This window comes from Pinus tabuliformis, chromosome 6 (genome assembly GCF_031772625.1).
Source record: "Pinus tabuliformis cultivar Carrire ecotype Pingquan chromosome 6, CPIR1, whole genome shotgun sequence".
Taxonomy (NCBI): domain Eukaryota; kingdom Viridiplantae; phylum Streptophyta; class Pinopsida; order Pinales; family Pinaceae; genus Pinus; species Pinus tabuliformis.
This window is the reverse complement of record NC_142292.1, coordinates 1,301,248,760-1,301,261,702: the sequence shown is the minus strand read 5'-3', so window position 1 is coordinate 1,301,261,702 and position 12,943 is coordinate 1,301,248,760.

Below are 12,943 nucleotides of genomic sequence, written 5' to 3'. Positions count from 1 at the left end.
TTTTAGATCTAAGTGTGTCGACATAGCTAGTGAAGGACATTGATTTAGAGTTTTGTTACTTAGTTTCTTTTGAGTATTTGCAAAGTCGAATGCTAGGAAAGATAAAGAGATTAGTTTGAATTCTTGTTGGCTTGTTTTATGCACCCCGAGAATTAGACTTAGTGATTAGACTCGGTCTTGTTTGGATTGTCCATTTTCCTTAGCTTAAAATCGTTTGGATTAGAATCAATTTTGTCTAGATTGAGATTAGCATAAGCTTGATATCGTTTTGAATAGTAATTAGTCTTGTTTGATTTGAGATTCCTATTACTTAGATTAAATAGATCTTATTGTTTGGGTTGAGATTTCCATTATTTTAAAGTCAAGTTAGAACAATTGAGTAATAGTCTATCTTATTCGGATTGAAGATTTTTGTTGAAGCCTTTGATCCAGGTGGATATTGGTGGCCACCCACCAAGTCCAATTGGACCCCCACCATTGTTTCTTTCAGCTTTTCAGTTTCCTTAATTGTAGCACAATTTACTATTTTTAGCAGTTTTTTGGGTCCTGAACTTCCGGAGCCATTTTGAGGCCCTAAACGACGTTTTTTGGGGAAATTGGGAGCAACATGGGTCGGTGGATCGATGCTAATCTTCCCGAAGTTGTAGTTCTAGGATAGATATTTCTAACGAGATATTGTGCGCGTCAAACAGAGATCGTATGCCAAAGTTATGACCCCGGGAAGTTGATGTAGCAATTTACCCAAATGGGGCCCATAGTTTGGCATTTCATCTTCCAGGGTTAAAGTTTTGGATGTTTAGGGTTTTCCATTGTTTCTCAATAATAAATAGGCCTTCGAGCCTCATTGTAACACAGTTCAGAGACATGTAGCCGCCACATCTCTTGTTAGAGATAAGCTACCATTGCCCTCGTTGGTTTCTTTACATTTCTGTTTGTAAGCATATTTCAGTATTTTACAGTAATGAAATGAAGTATTATTTCTGTTGCATATCTGTATTTATGGTTATCTCTTTAATTTGTTGCATTCCCGTTTAAATCCGGATCAGTGGTATCAGAGCGGTCTGCTTTTTCTCTATTTTTCTTTGCATGTCCCCAATGAGGTCAGGATATAAGGAGTTAGGGCTTGAATTGGTCGAACCTTTGCAAGACTAGCCTCGCGAATCCCAATGACCTCCCATGGTGGATGAGAATAAAGACGAGGGGGTAGGAGATCCTATCAAAATCTTGCTCGAAGAAGCCCTCAAGCGACAAAGGAACGTGATGATGGAAAACTTTGCATAGATCCTTTAGCGGCTACCCAGAGGTTACGCATTAGCTTCCAACAGCTACTCTAGAAATGCCACGCCCTTTAAGGTATAAGTTAATTTTGAAATCCCCATATTCGAGGGTTAGATAGACACAGATGCCATAAATAAATGGTTAAATCTGCTAGAGGGTTATTTTTCTGTTCATGAATTTTCGAGTCAAGAAAAGATTGTTTTCACTCTTCTCAAAGCAGGCCCTCACATTAAGGACTGGTGGGAAACCCACTGCGAGTAGAAGGACGAAAATTCCAGCTCACTATTTTCAGTCGCACCCACCTGGAATTCATTCCGGGATGCCATCAAGGAGCAGTGCTACCCTGTCGGAAGCTATGAGGATCAATACATAAAGTGGACCATGCTGTGGTAGGGAAGGGACCAAGATGTGCCGGAGTTTACCAATATTTTCCATACCCTTTGCACAAAGTTGGGTATCAAGGATTCAGAGCAGCATTTGATACTCAAATACCATGGCTGCCTGCACAAGTACATCCAATAAGAAATAGAATTCCTGAAAATATCCTCATCGGCACGGCATACCGATATGCCGTCGAGGTCGAGTAAAAGTTTAAACAGAAGAAATGAGACTTTGGATTTGCGAATATGAAGCAAGTGAAAGGTGCCCCCAAACTGCAGAACAAAGGAAAAAGCCAAGGCGGGGCGGCCCAAGACAACCCGCCAAAGCTGCAAGCAAAGAATAGTGTTGCGAAGCTGAAAAAGGACACAGGAAAATGGTGTGAGTTCCATAAAAGCTCCACTCACAACACAAGTGAGTGTCAGGCCAAGCAGTCACTGGTGGCTGACCTAAAGGTTTCAGAATCAGATGCATGTTCCGACTCTGAGTCAGAACCCGACAAGGGGAATGACAATGGGAAGCAAATTATCGATGCAGAGCCCAATGCCACCATTGCCACCATGAAGATCTAGAAGGAGGAACCGAAAGATCTAGAGGAGGAGGAGGAGGAGTGTCTCTTCCACTCCCAGATGTGGGTAAAGGGATCCCCACTATAGTTCATTGTCGATAGCGGGAGCCAAAAGAACCCCATTTCGGTAGAGGTCGTGAAGCGGCTAGGCTTACTGACCACATCACATCCACAACCGTACACCATAGAGTGGCTTCACCAAGGACGAGATCTTTGCGTGAGCCAGTAATGTCACCTTCCATACAACACCAAGGCCTTCACAGATGAGGTATTGTGTGACATTGTTCCCCTTGAAGTTTGTGATATACTATTAGGATAACCATACTTGTGGAAGCGACATGCTGTGTATGAATCAAAGTCCCCTAATGTTATTATTACTTTGGGAAATAAGTTGTACAGGATACCAGAGGTAGCATCACCTACCACCATCTCTTTGGTTACTGGAAAAAAATGCAATAAGCTCATTTCCATAACCAGGAAATTTGTTTTCCTGATGATACGCCCTCAAGGAAAGAAGAAGACGGTGGCCACGACCTCCAGAAAGGGCCCCTCTTCACGACAACTACAAATGGAAAAGGTTGTGGAGGAGTACGAGGAAATCTTCACCTCCCCCACATGAGTTCCTCTGCACTGTCAGGTCAAGCACTCCATCAATCTGACCCCAGGTGCGTTGCTGCCCAATGGACCAATCTATTGGCACTCCGTTCTGGAGAACGATGAAATCAAGAGGCAGATTTAGGAGCTACTGCAAAAAGGTCACATTCTTCCAAGTTCATCACCCTATGGAAGCCTGATCGTGTTGGTACAGAAGAAGGATGGGACTTGGAGACTCTTTATTGACTATCGGGCGTTGAACAAGATTACTATGCATAATAGGTACCCGATCCCATGGATTGATGACCTCCTGGACCAACTAAAGGGGGAAAAATATTTCAGCAAGATTGATTTGAAATTAGGATATCACCAAGTACCAATCGAACCCTCCGATGTGTGGAAGACTGCCTTCAAAGCCAAGGAGGTCCTTTTCGAATGGTTGGTTATGCCTTTCAGATTGATGAATGCTCCTGCAACCTTCATGAGGCTAATGGATGACATCTTGTGGCCATTCACCAACTCATTTGTAGTGGTATACTTGGATGACATCTTGATCTTTAGCCAGAGCTGGGAAGAGCACCTCCACCACCTCCGACAGGGTCTCCAAACACTGCGGCACCATAAATTATGTGCCAATTTGGAGAAATGCACTTTTGGCATGACCCAGGTTCAGTATCTAGGATACATTATTGATGAATAGGGGGTGCATGTGGATCCAAATAAGATCCAAGTCATTCAGGATTGGCCCTCTCCAACCACTCTAACAGAGCTCTGTAGCTTTCTAGGTCTTGCCAACTTCTACTGCAAGTTCGTGTTGGGATTTTCTCATATCACTTGGCCCTTGAGTCAAGTCACCAAGGGAGGAGTGAAAGCAAAATTATTTTGGTCTGAATCTCAACAGAAGACATTCACAGAGTTGAAAGATCGCCTCTGCTCAACACCAGTGCTTGCATTGCCAGACTTGCAACAACCATTTTAGGTCAAGATCGATGCCTCTGACTATGCTATTGGGGTAGTCCTTACTCAACACGGGCATCCAGTGGCATATCACAGTGAGACACTTTCAGACACAGTCTGGAAGTATCCCACTTATGGCAAAGAGATGTATTCCATCGTGCAGGTTTGCCGACAATGGAAACATTACATTTTGGGGAAGGAAACGGTCATCCACATAGACCACCGACCCCTCCATTTCATACGGACCCAAGGGAAATTGTAGAATGATCACCATCAGAATTGGCCCACATACCTGCAACAGTTCCATTTGAATATCAAGTATAAGAAGGGTAGCACCAATAATGTTGCAGATTGCCTCAATCGACCACCGATCATCGCATTAACCACCATGCTCAACTCTTATGGGAACGAGACTTTTTATTGGCCACTTCTCTACAAAAGCGACCCAGAATTCGACCACACATACCAAACACTCTTCGAGGGTCGGCATGTTCCAGATTTTCACCTCTAGGATGTCCTGTTATGCCACCTGGGTCACCTTTTTGTTCCTTCAAGCGAGCATGCCAAGATGATTTAGGAAGCACACTACAGTCGGGCTGTTGGGCATTTCAGGGTCGAGAAAATGGTGGCAGTACTACAGAAGTATTTCTATTAGCCGAATCTTCGACAGGATGTCGGGAAGTACATCAGATCATGCACTGCCTGCGCCATTGCCAAATCGACTGTCAAGAAGCAAGGCCTCTATACCCCACTGCCTACCCCTAGTCGACCATGGGAATCCATCTCCATGGATTACATGTCAGGCCTTCCTTCCACTAAGCATGGAAATGACTGTGTTTTTGTGGTCATCGACAGGTTCTCGAAGATGGCCATTATGGCGGCCTGCAAGAAGAATATCATAGCAGAAGCCACTACTAAACTCTTCTTTGAACGAGTGTGGGTACACTTTGGGATCCCACAGTCTATCATCTCATACCGAGACAAAAGGTTCCTCAGTACATTTTGGTCCAGTCTCTGGTCAATGCTGGACACCAAACACAATAAGTCCATGACCTTCCATCCTCAAACTGCTGGCCAAACAGAGGCTTTCAATAGGATGATTGTACACATTCTGTGCATGTACAACTCAAAGCATCCACACACATGGGACGAGAGCCTCCCCCATGTTCAACACAGCTACAACCAAGCTCTCCACAGTTTGACTAGCCATAGCCCTTTTTAGGTGGGCTTGGGATTCCAGCCACTATGTCCCATTGATGTGGCCTTGCCATTTGCAGCTACTCACGCAGATTTGGCTCATGTCCAGTCCAAAACAGATAAGGCAAACAACTTCATTGAGCACATCCAACATATTCGCCAACAAGTCCATGACATTCTGGAGAAATCAAATGCCAAGTGCAAGCAGCGACATGATCAACATCGGGTGCCACACAAGTTTTAGGTGGGCGACAAAGTCTGGTTTCATTTGCAAAAGGAACACCTTATTGAAGCCTATCGAAAACTCAGACAACTCTGATATGGTCCTTACACCATTACCAAGGCTGTGAGATACAATGCATTTGAGCTCAGCATTCCCCCATTCCTTCGCCTGCACCCAGTGTTCAATGTGGACCACCTTCGGCCAAACTTTCCACCATTACTAGACACATCCGACATTGCAGAACAACTCACACCCATAGAGTTAAATCTAGATTGCATGGAACAAGCTGCAACTGATCAGATAATGGACACACAGATCAAGCACACTCACCAGCAGAATATCCAACTGTATCAAGTTGTTAAAGCAGGCCAACTCCTTCACCATGGTAAGTGGCTCACCAGGGACCAAGTTTAGCAGAAGTTTCCTCATCTCATGGAGGAACTCAACGCAATGGGGACCATTGATTCCTAAGGGGGAGGAATGCTCTAGGTGGATATTGATGGCCACCCACCAAGTCCACTTGGACCCCCACCATTGTTTCTTTCAGCTTTTCAGTTTCCTTAATTGTAGCACAATTTACTATTTTTAGCAGTTTTTCAGGTCCTGAACTTCTGGAGCCATTTTGAGGCCCTAAACGACGATTTTTGGGGAAATTGGGAGAAACATGGGTCAGTGGATTGATGCTAATCTTCCCAAAGTTGTAGTTCTTGGATAGATATTTCTAACGAGATATTGTGCGCGTCAAACGGAGATCGTATGCCAAAGTTACGACCCCGGGAAGTTGATGTAGAAATTTACCCAAACGGGGCCCACAGTTTGGTGTTTCATCTTCTAGGGTTAGGGTTTTGGATGTTTAGGGTTTTCCATTGTTTCTCAACAATAAATAGGCCTTCGAGCCTCATTGTAACACGGTTCAGAGGCATGTAGCTGACACTTCTCTTCTCAGAGATAAGCTACCATTGCCCTAGCTCGTTTCTTTCCATTTTTGTTTGTAAGCATATTTCAGTATTTTACAGTAATTAAATGAAGTATTATTTCCGCTGCATATCTGTATTTATGGTTATCTCTATAATTTGTTGCGTTCTTGTTTAAATCCGGATCAACCTTTGAGTGGTAAATTGTAGTGATTAGGTCATGATAAGTATCTCTCAGGTAATAATTAGAAATAGTCTCGTTTGAACAATAGTTAGCAATGTTTGCATAATGATTGGTAGTGAGGTAGTGATTGATATTGAGACTCATCTTATATGCATAGTAGTTTGAATCTCTTAAGTAGTAACTAATATTTCTTATGAACAATGATTTCCATTGCCCATGTTATAGTTTTCAAGTAGCTTGCAAATTAGTTTGTTTGATTGCTTTACCTTTAAGTGAGTTTTTGAGTTAATAAAGTTGTGATTAAAATAGGATAATAATTAAATATTGAATAAGATAGGGATTTAATTTGATACGTTTCTTCACCTCAATTTTTTTTAGTTAGAAATAGTAGATATTGAACATTTTGTACTTAACTTTGCACTGAACTATTGGAACTCAAACCAGAATGCAGTGTAACTAAGAGATTATGAACCTCGGGTTATAATTTAATTAGGGGAATTAAAAGACAAATAAAGCTCCTAAAAAAACCCAAGGCCTACTCATGCCAACCATGGCATTTTATTTACAGCCATATGTTACCACATATTGTCAATGCCCTTCATGTTGCTTGCTAGAATTGAACCTAGGTGAGGAGGTTTCCATTCCTTTCTCCCAACCACCCAAGCTAACCCCAATTGATTCATACCTTTTTCATATATAACTGTTATGTATATCTATACATGTTTTAACAAATGTTATCATTGAGTATGCTGAGATAGATTCTTTGAGTGCATCAAATATTTTAGGTTGTGTACTTTAGGGTTCTCACTCCTTTTTCAATCACGTTTCCTATTTGTATAGACATACCTTATCAATGTCTTGTATACGCCTTATTTTGTGTGTATACTCTATATTTTCCTTCATTTCAATCATAAATATCTTACCAAATTATTTATAGCAAAGGTTTCTATACCTTCTTAGTATATATGATGTGATTGTTCTTCTAAATGCTTGAGTATTCATATAAACATATAGTCATATAAATTGTTGTAGTTCCATACTTGTTCTAAAACACATTTCATCCAAGATTTACACACTTAATTTTACTAAATATTATATTATATTTGTTTATTTTAGAAACTCTCTGTGTTTCATAGCACTACTATAAGATTTTGTCCCTTTTTGGTTTAATTCGTATAGGTCTTTAGTCATGAACATACAAGATTACCCTTCCATTGGAGTCAATCAATTTTTATTGTACTAATAAATATTTCCTTCATCCTTATTATTTCCTTAGCTTTTTCTTCTTGCAAGACCATTTGGTCAAAACTGGACACTTGGGAGCCTTTCTCAATGAGTTGCAATAAATATCTAATATAAGGCATCTATGCATATTGGTCTTGTAAGTTATGTACAAACATCATTTTTTGCAGATTAAAAAGTTGTCACAATTATTAACAATACAATAAAGAGTTAACCTTATAAATTAAACTTCATGTACAACATCCACAACTCCATCACATATACAACCTTTTGTTAGTATACAATTAGTTTTTGACTTTTCAGGGGTAATTTTGTCTGTAACATATGTGACATCCCAACTTATATCCTGAACATACCCATCTAATGTTACATACTTTTTAACAAAGTAAGATAAGTAGCCCTACATTTTTTCTTTCTTACACATCTATATGTGTATACATTTCTTGGCTTGGCTATGCAAATGATTTTTTTCAATCCCATAGATTATGAGCTTCTTTTTCTACTCAATATTCAAACAATCAATGAATAGAGTCCACTAGTTAGCATGTATTATTACTCAATAAATTTTATTAGAAAACTACTTGCACTATTGAATGCCCAAGTTACCTATTCCTGTAGGTAAGGGTTTTCTGACAATAATCATTAGCATTTATACCAATTTAATCATAGTACATAACTCTTTTACTTATCTCTACCTTTGCAGTATAACATAAAAAAATTTCTTTGTTCCCCATCATGTAAGAAACATTTACTATGTTTGATTATAGTTATAGTCAGGTTGATAAGCCACAATATTATAACCTACAAATCTAATACCACATATATATAAAACTAACTTCAGTGTGTAAATCTCCTTTTCTTTGTGTGCGCGCAATTGCTCAAACCATAATTATTTAATCTCACAATTTACAACTTACCTTCAAGACATGTTTACATATTAGAATATTTGGACTCATTCAAACATTAAATAGATCACCATTAGACAGATTATAAAAGTAAAGGGTATGATTTCCCTTAGATGTTGTATAAAGGATCTTAGGTTATTTGAATTCAACCATATAAAAGATCTATCAATGTTCCTCTTTCGGGGTCAAAACCACGACAATATTAAGGAGATGCTACCCATGAATACCACTTGAGATATGAAGACTAGATGGGTTATGCAATTATTATATTTTTAGTCCCTGCCCTCCAGGCATGGACTATAGTAATCAGTCCTGAAGGATATAGCATTAGTTGACCTGCTTTTATTCCCCGGTCATCAGCAATAACCAAAGTTTTATTCCCGCTCATTAGAGCTATAAACAAAGTTAAACAAAGTTTTGAGAGGGATGCTGATTTTTCATTTTATTTGGCCTCTTTCCAAAAAACCGAAGCTAGACGTCAAAAACCAAAGCTAATCTGAAGCGAAAACAATAGGTTATATTTTTGTTTGTCTGATATTTTCAAATTGTCAGTCCCTGCAATCTAAACTAATGTTAGCATTACTGGACATCATTAAATGTTATCTCAGCATCCACGGACACATTGGTATGTACCAAGTAGGTCTAAGAATATTGGCAAGTGTGCATGCAGGCACTACAGGTGTCCATGCATGGGGAGGTGTCATGTTTCGCTGGCCTCCCTTTCTTGTTTCCCCTTTTGGCTGGCCTGCCTTAGTTCTGGCGGTGGTATTCCGTGTTTTAAACTTGATCTCCCTTTGCTGGCCTCCGTTTGTTTCACCTTCTTCGTCACCTGGTAAATGCGGTTGTTCTGCTCTCTTCATGGGTTGCTTGCTTGTAGGTCACCTGGTTAATGTTGTTGTTCCGCTGGCTTCGTTGGTTGGTTGCTTGTAAGTCACCTGGTAAATCTTGTTGTTCTGCTGGATTCGTTGGTTGGTTGCTTGTTACTTACAAATTAATGTTATTGTTCTGCTGGCTTCATGTTCGGCCTGGCATCCTCTAGAGATGGAAGACGCTGTGAGCTAGAGATGGAAGAAGCTGCGAGGTTCTTGCAGCGACTTTGATAGGCATCCAATTTGGCCTTGCATCGTCTACAAAAATAGTAAGTAGCATCAATGGAATAGAGAAGAAACTGTTAAAATTCTAGACTATTCAAACGTCTCCTCTGTCATCACCTTCATGTAGTTATGTGATTAAAACCCATAAAGAAAGCTATCAGACCTAGAAAGCAAGAAATTGTAAAGCAAACACTACACTGTAATGCAAATGAACCTGTGCAATCGAAATACATGGAATCCACCAAATTCAATTGTCATTGGCATACCTGGAGTTTGTTAACATGGTTTCTGTAAAGCTCTTCCGCCGTAAGGATTCCCTGCGCTGGGAGGATGGACTAAATCCAATGGGTATGGGTGGCTTGCTAGTTGGGAGAGGATCCAAGAGCTGGTGAGAGAAAGAAACCGTGGAAGGCTGGGCTGGGAGAATAAACTCGTGCTTCCTTCATTGAACTTACAGCTTCGAGCTGACAAACTGCCTGAGAGGTGATATCTTGTTGCCTTCTCCCGCCTGCTTGCTTCGACCTAATTGAGTCCCTTTTGCATAGACCCGCAGCATAGTCCCTTCTACAGGAGCCAACATGACCTGAGCTTTTCTTGTGGATCGGTCCCAGCGAGTGACTGTGCAAGACAAACTATCAACGGCAAGGTCTAGGCAGGCTGGAGAAGCATGCATAAGTTCAAAGGCAGGGAGCAAGAAGATGATATCTATCAGGCGGTAAGGTGTAGATAAGGTTACATGTTTTTCGACCTGTCTGTCCACCATACAACTTTCATGTGGCCACATACAACTTTCATGTGGCCACGTTTCTTTGTGCATGCAACATTTGGCAGCCTGTCATATTCATTTTTCTAACCGGCATATTCACTTTACTAATCATTTTTATGAACTTCAATTTATGTTTAAATATAATAAATTATTTGGTTGAAAAATAACACGCTTAATAGACGGTGTTTACCTTTTGTTTAGTTTTCTTTGGATAAATTAATATATGATCCAACTGTTTCCACTGTTAGTCGAGTGTAAGGATTCCCTGCGCTGGGAGGATGGACTAAATCCAATGGGTATGGGTGGCTTGCTAGTTGGGAGAGGATCCAAGAGCTGGTGAGAGAAAGAAACCGTGGAAGGCTGGGCTGGGAGAATAAACTCGTGCTTCCTTCATCGAACTTACAGCTTCGACCTGACAAACTGCCTGAGAGGTGATATCTTGTTGCCTTCTCCCGCCTGCTTGCTTCAACCTAATTGAGTCCCTTTTGCATAGTCCCTCCGCATAGTCCCTTCTACAGGAGCCAACATGACCTGAGCTTTTCTTATGGATCGGTCCCAGCGAGTGACTGTGCAAGACAAACTATCAATGGCAAGGTCTAGGCAGGCTGGAGAAGCATGCATAAGTTCAAAGGCAGGGAGCAAGAAGATGATATCTATCAGGCGGTAAGGTGTAGATAAGGTTACATGTTTTTCGACCTGTCTGTCCACTATACAACTTTCATGTGGCCACGTTTCTTTGTGCATGCAACATTTGGCAGCCTGTCATATTCATTTTTCTAACCGGCATATTCACTTTACTAATCATTTTTATGAACTTCAATTTATGTTTAAATATAATAAATTATTTGGTTGAAAAATAACACGCTTAATAGACGGTGTTTACCTTTTGTTTAGTTTTCTTTGGATAAATTAATATATGATCCAACTGTTTGAAGGCTTTTGTATTGATAGATTATACCCACCACTATGATAATCGATACAGGGAAAACTGGAATTTGTTTTAGATTAGATGATTCGTATCTATTTTCTCAATCTGGCAAACAGTTGTGTGCCCGCTTGTGGCTTTAGAGAAATTGCAATAGCTTCTGTCACCCCTGCGTCTACTTATGTTGTCTCTGCCCTGGCCTAGCAGAATCCTTTCCAGCGGATTCAATGCATGCTTCAACCGGCTCTCTAATTTGTTTAGATTAGATGCTGCTATCTTTGCCTTTGCCTCCACTGGATCCGCCCAAATACGAACAGGAACTAGGTCTCGATCAGGAACTGGAAGCTCTACTGCTGCTCGGTCTACAAGTGCTACTGGTGGTGCTTAAACTGGTCAAACTCTTGTTGCTAATGCTCTAGCTACCCCAACTTGTTCCTATGTAGGTAATAGATCCGTAACTGGGCCTGGTCCTGGGTATAGATAAATTTTTATGCGCTGATAATAATATGTGAGCAAAAGCGATCCAGGTAAGGAACTTCAGATATGGAATACTTACCAAGATGAAGGCTTAATTTGATGACAGGATCATGGAGTGCACATACACCTCAAACGCAGAGTCCCGACATGTCAGTGGATGTGCACTCCATATTCTGTCGTCCACACCAAGACCTCAAATTCTTTTCAATCGGCGCTTAAGTCATGAAAATGATTTCCTGTCATAACATATAATGTCAGCTTGCCGTACGCTTGCCTCACTACGAATTTCTGGTTTATTATCTCTAGTTTTTATAATGATGCTCACAGTAGAGTTCTGAGACTGTCCCTAATCAACACATTGGGCTTAACTGAATTTATTATCGTGCCCCTGATGGCCTTCTCCTTCATGCTGGCCACTCAGTTTCAGGAGAAACGTAATCAAACTTCCGTGGCCTTTGCGTAAGCTAGTCGGCTTCAATGCTTTCTGGTATGCTCGCCATTTGTTTATTCAAGGTTTGCACTCTGCTTATCATTCAATCCATCTTAATGTATCTCAAATACCAATGGTACAAGAAAACGGTACATAGGTTCACAGATTCTCTTCACTTTCTCAATCAAAATAACGATTTACCAACAAATTATATTTATTAAAGGATAACTCAGCAAATATCATGCAGGCTTGGCTGTACATAGCCATATCCGTACTTTTGTACATCAGCAAGCGATTGTTCAGATTTTTTCATGAAAATAAACAACAAATTTAACCTTGTGAAGGTCGGTGACTGCTTTCTAGAATCTGTATTTCGTGATGTGACATGACACTGTCACTATAAGTTTAGCATCAAATTCCATAAATTCATGTTAATTAAGTTCGAAAACTAACTGATTGAAGCTTCTTGAACCTTCATTATTGTCTTTTTAGGCTTCCAAATATCATAGTAATGTTCTTGCATTGCATATGAGCAAGCCTCTGGGATTCAACTACAACAGCGGGATGTGTTTGTTTATAAGTGTCCAAATGTCTTTTCATTTGAATGGAAAGACTGAATTCAATTTACTGGGCATCATCTTCACTAAAGCATTATTATCGGAGCCGAGGTTCAACAAGCATTTTCTGAAGTTCATGTCTCAGGGTTCAAATCTGCTTTTTAGGTTTGAAAATGTCAGTTTTTTCATTCTCACATTTCCATATCCTAGGGCTAAAGTGTCATCATTTTTTGTGAGGCCAGCTTTTATTTAAT